Source organism: Nyctereutes procyonoides, unplaced genomic scaffold (assembly GCF_905146905.1).
Source record: "Nyctereutes procyonoides isolate TBG_1078 unplaced genomic scaffold, NYPRO_anot_genome, whole genome shotgun sequence".
NCBI classification, from domain to species: Eukaryota; Metazoa; Chordata; class Mammalia; order Carnivora; family Canidae; genus Nyctereutes; species Nyctereutes procyonoides.
The window spans coordinates 11,383,695-11,394,583 of NW_026575049.1; the positions used below are offsets into that span (position 1 = coordinate 11,383,695).

At 39.3% G+C, this 10,889-nt stretch overlaps 1 pseudogene; it reads left to right on the top strand.

Annotated features, from left to right (window-relative positions):
* Positions 1-7,140: 7,140 nt before the first annotated feature.
* On the top strand, positions 7,141-7,772 carry LOC129511602 (MICOS complex subunit MIC26-like; annotated as a pseudogene).
* The last annotated feature ends 3,117 nt before the right edge of the window (positions 7,773-10,889 follow it).

Sequence of the window (10,889 nt, forward strand, 5' to 3'; positions counted from 1 at the left end):
TATTTATCAAAAAACTCCAGAAAATGCAAATTTATAGTGAAAACAAATCAGTGGTTGCTTAGAAATAGGAAGGTGGGGATGAGGAGAAAGAGATTACAAAGGAGCACAGAAAACTTTTGGAGATGATGGATAGGTACACTGTCTTCATGGTGATTGTTTCGTGGGTGTATATATATATATGTCAAAATCCAATTTTGAAATTAAATATGTGAAGTTTACTTTATGCTGTACCTCAAAAAAGCTGTTAAAAAAAAAAAAGCATTGAGAGAGTCCCCTGGGTGGCTCAGTCAGTTGAACATCTCTCTGTTTGCCAAGAGATAGGGAGAATAAAACCCAAGTATATGATCTCATTTTCCTATTTGCAACAATTTTTTCTCTCCTTGTGATTTTACAGAGCTAATATACAGATTGAAATCCCTGGTTTCTAATTCAATGAAAGAAAATTTAATGGCATTGGCATAAATGAAAAGATTGTACAGAATCTTAAACCCAAAGATCATACTCAATAAAGAAATGAAATCAGAATACTCTTCTGGAAAGAGGAAATCAAAATGGAAACATGTTCATCTCTTTGCAAATAAGACTACATTTTATCATACATTGGAAGAGTCAGTTCAGTATTTCACCATAGTTTCTCAATGTTGAACCCCCAATTGTGTAAATTGAGAAAAGATTTTTGTAACTTGACCAAAGTGGGAAGGAAAATACTTGTTTATAATGTGAAACAGGGAAGTGAGATCCAGCCAAAGTTCTAACTGTATTTGCATCGGCAACTTAAAGATGGCAGGAATGATACTGTACTCGGAAGGTATTCACAAAGAATCAAAAGCCATCCAGAATTATTCTATTTGTTGTTCACAAAGCAAGCATACTGATTTTTAAAATATCCTCTAATTATTCAATGGCATTTAAGAGGAGTTAGACCAACCTCTTAGAGGTAACTCATACTTTAAAAATAAATGTATAAAATGGGTTTGCAAAACTATATGAGGAACTAAAATTATACAAGGGAGAGACAAAGAATTTATAGCTTTGTCAAGGGGTGAGAATCGGGTCTCAATATTTAGTTTCTTCTCTTTCCACTTGAATTTTTATAAGGTAGTGTGGTACACCAAAAAGGCCATGGAAATGAGCTGAGTCTAACTCCCAGCTCGGTCACTTACCAGCTCTATTTCTTTGGGCAAGTGGGACACATATTTTCTCTTCTGTAAAGTGGAAATAATACCTACTTCTAAGATCCCTGTAAAAAAAATTATGGGTAATGTTTATTTAGAGTGATCATTCAGGATCCCTGGGTGGCTGAGCAGTTTAGAGCCTGCCTTTGGCCCAGGGCGTGATCCCGGAGTCCCGGGATTGAGTCCCACATCAGGCTCCTTGCATGGAGCCTGCTTCTCCCTCTGCCTGTGTCTCTGCCTCTCTCTGTGTGTGTGTCTCTCATGAATAAATAAATAAAACCTTTAAAAAAAATAAAGCGATTATTCAAACCTCCTAAATATTTCTTGAGCCCTCGATTGTCTTCATTCCCCACCATTGTCAGGATCACCTGTCAGTTCTCTAGCAACAGTCCCTGAGTCCAATCTAGCATGATTTTTACAAAAGATTTTGATCCTGTTACTCCCCAGTTTAATACTAACAAATAGTCTCCCTTTGTCTTTTGTGATTATGTCCTAAGTCTCAACTGTCTTTGGGATTAAGTACCACTCTGGCCCTGCTCACCCCTCCAGCCCCATTGCTCTTTGCTGTATTTCACCAGACATCCTGGCACTTCTTTCAGCATCTGCATAGCAGATTTCAGAAACAGCAGGCATGGAGGCAGAGAAGAGGGTGAGTGCACAATTGCCTCTGTAACTAGAGGTAGACTATATGGCAGACCTTATGAGGCTAGTCCTATTTATTAGACTTAGTGATGGTTCAGTATCAGTAACTCACGCCTCTGTGATAGAGCCCAGGAACTAGAGACCCGTATAGCACAATACTGGCACTACAGTAGAAATAGAAAGTGTATGTTAAATAATATTTCCTGGGCAGCCCGGGTAGCTCAGCGGTTTAGCACTGCCTTCAGCCCAGGGCGTGATCCTGGAGACCCAGGATAGAGTCCCAAATTGGGCTCCCTGCATGGAGCCTGCTTCTCCCTCTGCCTGTGTCTCTGCCTCCTCTCTCTCTGTATCTCTCATGAATAAATAATTTAAAAATCTTAAAAAAAAAATTTCCTTTCAGTATGAATCAGTTACCTCACTCAAAACATAGCAATAGCAAGGCCATAGAGTTAATTAAATGCAAAGTTAAATGATTTCTAGAGCTTGGATGGTGTCAGGAGACCCAAGAAAGAAATTATCTTGCTTATTTGATCTCCTTGCAAAGAGCAGGAGCTTAAAGTATGGCGATACTGAGAACTGAAAGAACAGAAACTAATCACCAAGCCATGGGGGAATAAATACACTCGTCTGGATTAGGCAAACCCAGATTATTTACCAGGGACCTACACATTCGGAGGCCAGCAAAATGCCACCTTTGGATTGGGTAAAGTCCTGCTCCTGGGGCAGGAAACGTACCCATAGGAAACCACGCTGACCTGTGGCCCGGCTGCTGGACTTGCAAGGAACAGCTGCTAGGGATGCTGGCTCTGTTTCTCAGGCTGTTACACTAGATGAAGCCCCACTAGTTGAGTGAGAAATTACTTTACCCTAACCTTTTAGCACCTGCCCCTGGAGAACCTCATGGTGTTGTTCCCCCTCTACCTCCAACCGCTTTCCTCCCATCTCTCCCACCCCTGTGTATTCTCTCCTAGGAGCCAGCCTGCCACAGCAGAGATGAAACTAGGTCCTCTGCACCCCTGGGCCAGACTCCACAGACACATCAGCCGAATAAGGGAGTACAGCTACTCTGATCATGGTCTCCCAAGGTCCTTACCAGCTTCAAGGAAATGGCAGTGCTTCATTAGCAAGTGATTACTCAACACACTCTGACCAAACCCATACCAGTGCCTCCCTACATTAATACAAACAGGATTTTTTAAATTTTAATTAATCTATTTATTTAAGTAATTCCGACCCCCAATATGGGGCTCAAACTCATGACCTTGAGATCAAGACCTGCATATTCTTCCGAGTAAGCCAGCCAGGCACTCCAGTACAGTTTTGATTCACCAATGTCAGTTACTTTCTGAGGTTAAATCTTTTTTTTTTTTAACCTTTTATTTGGAACTAATCTCTGCACCCAACATGAGACTCAAACCCACAACCCTGAGATTAAGAGTCACACACTCTACCGACTAAGCCAGCCAGGCATCTCTGAAGCTAAATCTTTTGATACAGTTTTTTATGTCCCTCATGTATTAGTGAGGGACAATTAGTTTTTAGTTATTCAATACTAATAGAGAAAACACGATTGCAGGAACAACAGAAAAATAGTGGTGGCATAAATTATAGTGAAACAAGACTATAAAGACAGACAGAGATTTCAATAGCCTGAGTCACTGGAAACCAGAAAGAAAAGAAAAAAAGAAAGAAAAGAAAAGAAAAGAAAAGAAAAGAAAAGAAAAGAAAGAAAGAAGGAAGGAAGGAAGGAAGGAAGGAAGGAAGGAAGAAAGAAGAAAGAAAGAAAGAAAGAAAGAAAAGAGGAGAGAAGAGGAGAGAAGAGAAAGGGAGGGAAGGGAAGGGAAGAGAGGAGAGGAGAAGAGAAGAGTTGAGTTGGCACAGGTTGAGATCTAGGGGGCAGCTTACTGCTCCAGACTTTTACTCAATTTCCCTGTTTTCTTTCTTTCTTTATTTTTAAGATTTTATTTATTGGAATGCCTGGATGGTTCAGCAGTTAAGCGTCTGCCTTTGGCCCAGGGCATGATCCTGCATCTGGGATCAAGCCCCACATCAGGCTCCCTGCGTGGGGTCTGTTTCTCCCTCTGCCTGTGTCTCTGCCTCTCTTTCTCAATCTGTGTCTCTCATGAATAAATAAATTAAATCTTTTTTAAAAAAAGAACATTAAAAGAGAACATTAAACAAAATGCAGTATAAGAAGGGAACTGTTTTTAACAAACCAAAACCCAATGGAAGGCCCCAGGTGTCATAAGGGAAGTGGGAGGCAATTCTCTGGGTCCAGGAATGGATTACACCATTATCAGTCCCTGGGAAGAAGAGAGAGGAGGGAGAGTGAGAAAAAAATCTTTTTTAAAAAAAGATTTTATTTATTTACTTGAGAGGGATAAGGAGCACGAGCAGGGGGAAGGAGCAGAGAGAGAAGGAGAAGCAGGCTCCCCACTGAGCAGGGAGCCCAATGTGGGTCTTGATCCCAGGGCCCCCGGATCATGACCTGACCCCGAAGACAGACGCTTAACTGACTGAGCCACTCAGGTGCCCCTCAATTTCCCTGTTTTCATTATGACATTGTACCCTTACCTTTAGCTGTGCCTTGAGTCTTAAGTGTACAGTCTCTCTGGCTCATCCTCCCAAAGAGAGTCCTCCCATTCTCTTTCTGGGATTGTAAAAGGGCAGTGATCTGATTTCCTGGCCTGGGAGAGAAGATCTGGAAGTTTACAGCTCTCTGTATAGACTCCCAACCAATCTTCCTGTTCATAGCATTGCCATGTGGTCCTGCCTTCACAGTTACCTAGTCTTTTCCGGGTTCTAGGGCAAGAGTCAGCTTGCTTGTCATTGATTTCCCCTTCTGCAGGCATGTAGGTGTTAGCTTTTTTTCATCACACTAATTAGCTTTTTTCATCACACTAACTTACTTACCACTCACCTCCTCTCTGTATTACAAAATTGTAATATTGTAATCTAGTTTTCTTTTACTTAGCCCTTATTGGTTTATACCTTTTAAAACTCGTTTTGTTGGTATTTTAATGGGATTTGGGAAAGGAGCAAAGGTATATCTGTGTGTCCATCCCACCTATAGCATATTCTTTAGAATATCTTAAACTGTGGCAAATCTTTTCCTTTTAAGGATAATTTTAATTTGGGGAAATAGTCAAAAGTCTGAAAAATCAGACTGTTGGACACATGATTAATTATTTTTTCTTTATCATGGGAAACAACTAGGAAGAATAAATTATGACTATTGTCCATTATAATCCAACAAAATAATCTGGGATTCATAATATTTTCCTGAAATGATAAAATGCGCATATTGCATTTTGTATGTGATACATAGAAAATTTTGAGGAGAAAAAAAATCTCTGCTGTTTTATTTTATTTTATTTATTTTTTTTCTGCTGTTTTATTTTTAAATAACTTGCTCATTAGACCTACTTCAAATGATATGATAGGATTATGATTAAATGTTATAACTGCCCATAATATCTGCTCCAGGGGAAATAATTAAGAGAGAGGATCAAAACACCTTTCCTGTGAAGTGGTCACACAATATCATGCAATCTGTTTTGTTCAGGATGTGGTATAAGCAAATATTTCCATATTATAACCAACCAAATTATAACTGTTCAGGTACACCTGAAAAGATAAATTAATCTCATAGTGGAAAGTCGAAACTAGCATGGCGAATAGCTAGACGTTCTTTAGCACTGACATGAGAAGAATATAAAGAGAACCAAAGATTACCTCTTTTAACTGGTTTCTCTCTCTTTGGGTCCTGAAAAGTATGTATTATTAAAGAATCAAAATTAGGCGTACATCCTTTTCATTTGACAATGTTTCTCATGTAATTTTACATAGCAAATAAACCTAAATGGTTTAATATTTCTCTATTAATAAGGACAGAGAACAAATCTTTGAGATTTTTCAGGGACCCTTGGGGAAATCTCAGTTTAAGGTCAAAAAGACTTTATTTAAAATGATTTAAGGAAGTTGTAAAAAAATTTCAAAGGGTTTGAACAGTGATTAAGATGACAGATTACTATGAAACAATATTTACTTACTTATTTAACCAAACTTTCAATAAAAGATTCCAGAGGCAAAGACAGAAAGTAATGCATCTGAGGAAAAAAGCACTTTTCTCTTTTAATATTGAGAAGCCTCAGTCTTTTTAAGTAATCAAAGACCTGATAAAGAACATGACGTACAGGCAGTTATCCTAATAAGACACAGAATCTTTATTTTCCAGGCAAGTTATTTATCTGGTAAACAAAAATCTTTTACAATAATCCAAGAAAACTTTGTTTTAACAGAGAGAAAATTAAATTCCAGTTTTGCATAGACACCCTGATGCTATTATAGCTCACTTTTAAAAATCTTATAATAAATTCACTTATTTTTCACTAGCTTGACCACACAAGATAATAATCTCTCCCTTCTCCCTCCCTCCATTCCTAGTGCCTCTCACTCTCTTTTCCTAAATTTGTATGTCGATTTTGGTTTTGTCCTTTATTTTTTTTCTAGTCTAAAATAACCTTTAAATAACCTCTAAATTAGGCCAATTTGCTCTACTTTCCCCATAACAAAAATACATTCTCGGGCAGCCCAGGTGGCTCAGCAGTTGAGCGTCTGCCTTCATCCCAGGGCGTGACCCTGGAGACCCCGGATCGTGTCCCACGTCGGGCTCCCTGCATGGAGCCTGCTTCTCCCTCCACCTGTGCCTCTGCCTCTCTCTCTTTGTCTCCTTTCTATGTATTCTCATGAATAAATAATAAAATCTTCAAAAACAAACAAAAAACAAACAAAACAAAAATACATTCTCATACCTCATTCCTTTCACTATCAAAAACACACTTTATTATCCCTGTATACTTTGCCTACAGTTTTTTTCTTTACCCTTATTATTTCCATATGTAGGCCTCATTTACATATATTCATAGGAATTCTTTTTTTCTTTAAAGATTTTATTTATTTATTCATGAGAGACACAGAGAGAGAGGGAGGCAGAGACACAAGCAGAGGGAGAAGCAGGCTCCATGCAGGAAACCCGACGCGGGACTCGATCCCGGGACTCGAGGGCCAAAGGCAGGCGCCAAACCACCAAGCCACTATTCACTGGAATTCTTAATGTTTAGTAAAGTCAATTTCCAATAGAAGCTAAGAAGTAAGCAGTTGTGAACTATCTGCGACATCCTAACATTGTGAGTAGGTTACCTATTTATGAATACACCACTTTGTAATTTCTACACGTGCATTTTCTTTTTTTTTCTGTCCTACAATTATGTTTATTAAAAACTGACATAGGGACCCCACTGGAGCCACCTCTGCCAGCAACATGTTCAAGGTAATTCGGAGGTCTGTGAGGCCAGCCAGCCTGAGTCTGCTCCCCCTTAAAGTCTATGCATCACCTAAAAGGGACTCACCTCACAAAACTTCTGTGAAGGTTGATGAACTTTCACTCTGCTCGGTTCCCGAGGGTCAATCTAAATATGTGGAGGAGCCAAGGACCCAGCTTGAAGAAAGCATTTCACATCTCTGACATTATTGCAAGCCATATACAAGTTGGTGTCAGGAAATGTGCTCACAAACGAAGCCCAAGATGCAGAGCTTGGTTCAGTGGGGTTAGGCAGCTATGAATATCTCCAAAATGCACCTCCTGGATTTTTTCCAAGACTTGGCATTATTGGTTATGCTGGCATTGTTGGACTTCTTTTGGCCAGAGTGTCAAAAATAAAGAAGCTGGTGTATCCACCTGGGTTCATGGGACTAGCTGCCTCTCTTTATTATCCACAACAAGCCATCGTATTTGTCCAGGTCAGTGGGGAGAAATGATATGACTGGCGTTTACGAGGATACATAGTCGTGGAAGATTTGTGGAAGGAGAACTTTCAAAAGCCAGGAAATGTGAAGAATTCACCTGGAAATAAGCAGAATGCTCCATGCTCTGCCCATTTTAATCAGTTATAGGTAAACGTTGGAAACTCCATGCATTTTCTACAGAAGAATGGCAGAGAAGTCAGTACTGAATGTAGTAAATTGGCTTTCTTCTTCAGGAAAAACTATACCAGGCTTCTTTGTTATCTTGGGTGATGCCATACTACCAGTGGACTAATCAGAAATCCTTTCACCTAGAGATAATGTCCAGCAGTAGAACTCCTCGTTCTCATGTTGCTATTTATGTACATAATTAAAATTCCAAATTAAAAAAATAAAAATAAAAAATAAAAACTGACATAAACAAAACCTGTACAAAAAATATCCCCAATCATGTATCACTTTGAAATAGTAACCTTGAGAGACATTATAGCCTGGGACCCCCTCTTTCTCTTCCCCAACCTCGGCCCCTTCCTGCAACAGCTTCCCTTTTTTCTTAGATTTCACCTTTGGTTCAACATCCCCAAGTCGTGTATCCAGAGGTAAGCTGTCTGGTAAAATGAAATATTGAATGTTATTTTCTCAAATACTCAGTGTTTCCAGCTGTATCAGGTCTCTGTTCTTCAAAGTCTTTTTCACAGCTTTAAGACTGTATTCATGCTGACATCTACACCTGCTATCGTTCCATGAACCTGTGTTCCATTCTTTAATTCAGTGGTTACAGTTTCGTGACTCAATTTCATCAAAATCTTACGAGCTTCATCCTAGTGGCGCCGTCACTCTTTCAGTCTGTTAATGTACAAACCAGACTTCCCAGGCCCCAAAGACCAGGGGTATGAAAGGCCTGAAATGCCTCCTCCTCGGGCTCCGACCTAAACACCGCTGCACGTGCATTTTCATAGCTCATTTTTTGATGTTGTAAAAAGAACACATTATTATTATTATTATCTTAGATTTTATTTATTCATGAGAGACACACAGAGAGAGGCAGAGACACAGGTAGAGGGAGAAGCAAGCTCCCTGCAGGGAACCCAGGACCCCAAGGTCACAACCTGAGCCAAAGGCAGATGGTCAACCCCTGAGCCCCCAACCCAGGTGCCCCAAAAGAACATGTTATTAACAGACCCAAATATCTTCAGTTTCTCAAAGAACCTAAAAACTTACACATATATGGCTTTTTCTACCATGTTGACATATATTAAGCAAATCATTTTTATTGTACGTTTTGTTCTTAGGTTGAATTTAGAATTTTATAGTCTCAAATATCTAGTAGAGATGACTTACACTAATTTGACTAGTCTTAATTTACATAAGTGCTTATATTTTTCTTTAAGCCAATTAATAGAGCTCTTCCACAAGTTAGTTTTGAGGACTACCATCCAGAGGGAGAAAAATATCGCACATTAATGTAAATACATTGCCACACATAAACATCCAGGCAGATGCAAACAGTGATCTTGTTGCTTTTGCTTAAATTTTAGCCACATATCAATTACAATAATACAAAACTCACTGTCTTATTAAAAAAAATAGCTCTAAATGGTATTTCTGGTGAATGGAGCAAGTTTACCCACTTAGATAGCTAAACCTTTTAGCAATATTTGTGGATAAAATTTTTAAGATTTTTATCTTTAGTATATAATCTTATGGAAGCGATGGACTAAATTTTGGGCAAGGAGTCTATAGAAATATCAAGTAGCAGTTTGTTTTTTAGAAATCTATTTTTTTCCCAGTCTCGGGAGTTGCTTCAGCCAATTTTCCCCTTGGATACTTATATTTTAAAGACATAGTAAGATTAATATTTCCAAGGGACTGAGAAAGAATATAGGGTGTATCTAAGAATACATGTATCTAAGGGGGTATATTTGTTATCAAAAACCGAGGATAATTAATATGAAGTTTTTCTTTTTTTATTAAGGATAGTACAGTCTGATGAATTTTTTTTTTTCCTGCAGTGGAGGCCAGAAATACGGGAAAGCGTAGACCTCGTGGATCTGCTTACAGAGTGAGGGAGAATAAATCAAGGCTTCTCGTGCATTTTCTGTGCTTTTGTCAAAGCGATTTCCTGGATATCAGTATTTTTATGTTTCACACCTGCCTGAGGGCCATTTGCAGTTTTCTGAGTCTGACCTCTGCCTCCTAATCAAGTTAAAGAAGTGTGTGGGTTTTTCCTCCTCATTCTAACGAAGACTTTCATCTGTATCTGATCCTTTTCTGATCCTTTCCTTTCTTTTCCTTTCCTTCCTCTTTCTTTCTTTCTTTTTTTTTTTTTTTTTTTAGATTTTATTTATTTATTCATGAGAGGCACAGACTGAGAGAAAGAGGCAGAGGGAGAAGCAGGCTCCATGCAGGGAGCCCGTCGCGGGACTCGATCCCAGGACTCCAGGATCATGCTCTGGGCGGAAGGCAAGGGCTAAACCACTGAGCCACCCAGGGATCCCCTCCTTTCTTTCTTCTTCTTTCTTTCTTTCTTCTTTCTTTCTTCTTTTTCCTTCCTTCCTTCCTTCCTTCCTTCCTTCCTTCCTTCCTATCTGATCTTCCTGTAGGTACTGATAGGATATTTATTTAGGGTGAGCATCTCTTGAAAATCCTTTTAGATGTAAAAGTTCATATCTTCCAAGGTATACCTACTTCACTCGTGACTCCAAACCAATAAGCCTTTTTGTGGCTTAACCATGGACACGGAGAGAGTGCAAACGATACAGCCCTCCCAAGATGCAGCTCTCCAAAGATAGCGTAAGAAAGCAAAGACCTTCATTGTCACAGGTGTTAAAGGAGGTTCTAATCTCCCACAAAGTGAGACACTTTAATTCACAGATCCACTAAGCTGTGTTACCAGAAGGGTGATACCGGAATGGGAATTTTTCCAGCACAAACAAGGAAAGGAAAATAGAGACAGCAACAGTGCCCCTAGCCCGCTGGCCCACTGCCTACTGCAAGCCTGACAACCTGCATCCCTGTCCCCCCAACCCCCGCCTCAAGTGTGGCAAAGACCAGAGAATATTCTCACTACTTACAAAGTCAAGTTCTCAGTTCCTGAAACAAGACCAAAGAAGAGTTTCAACTTATGATTTTCATCTTTAATGATAAACAATACAGAAGTCAGACAAAGGAAAACATGACTACTTCTGGGAGGCGAAGAATCAATAACTTGTGTGTGGGTAGCCCAAACTAAAGTCACAAGAGTCATGATTCAAGATCTATTTTTTA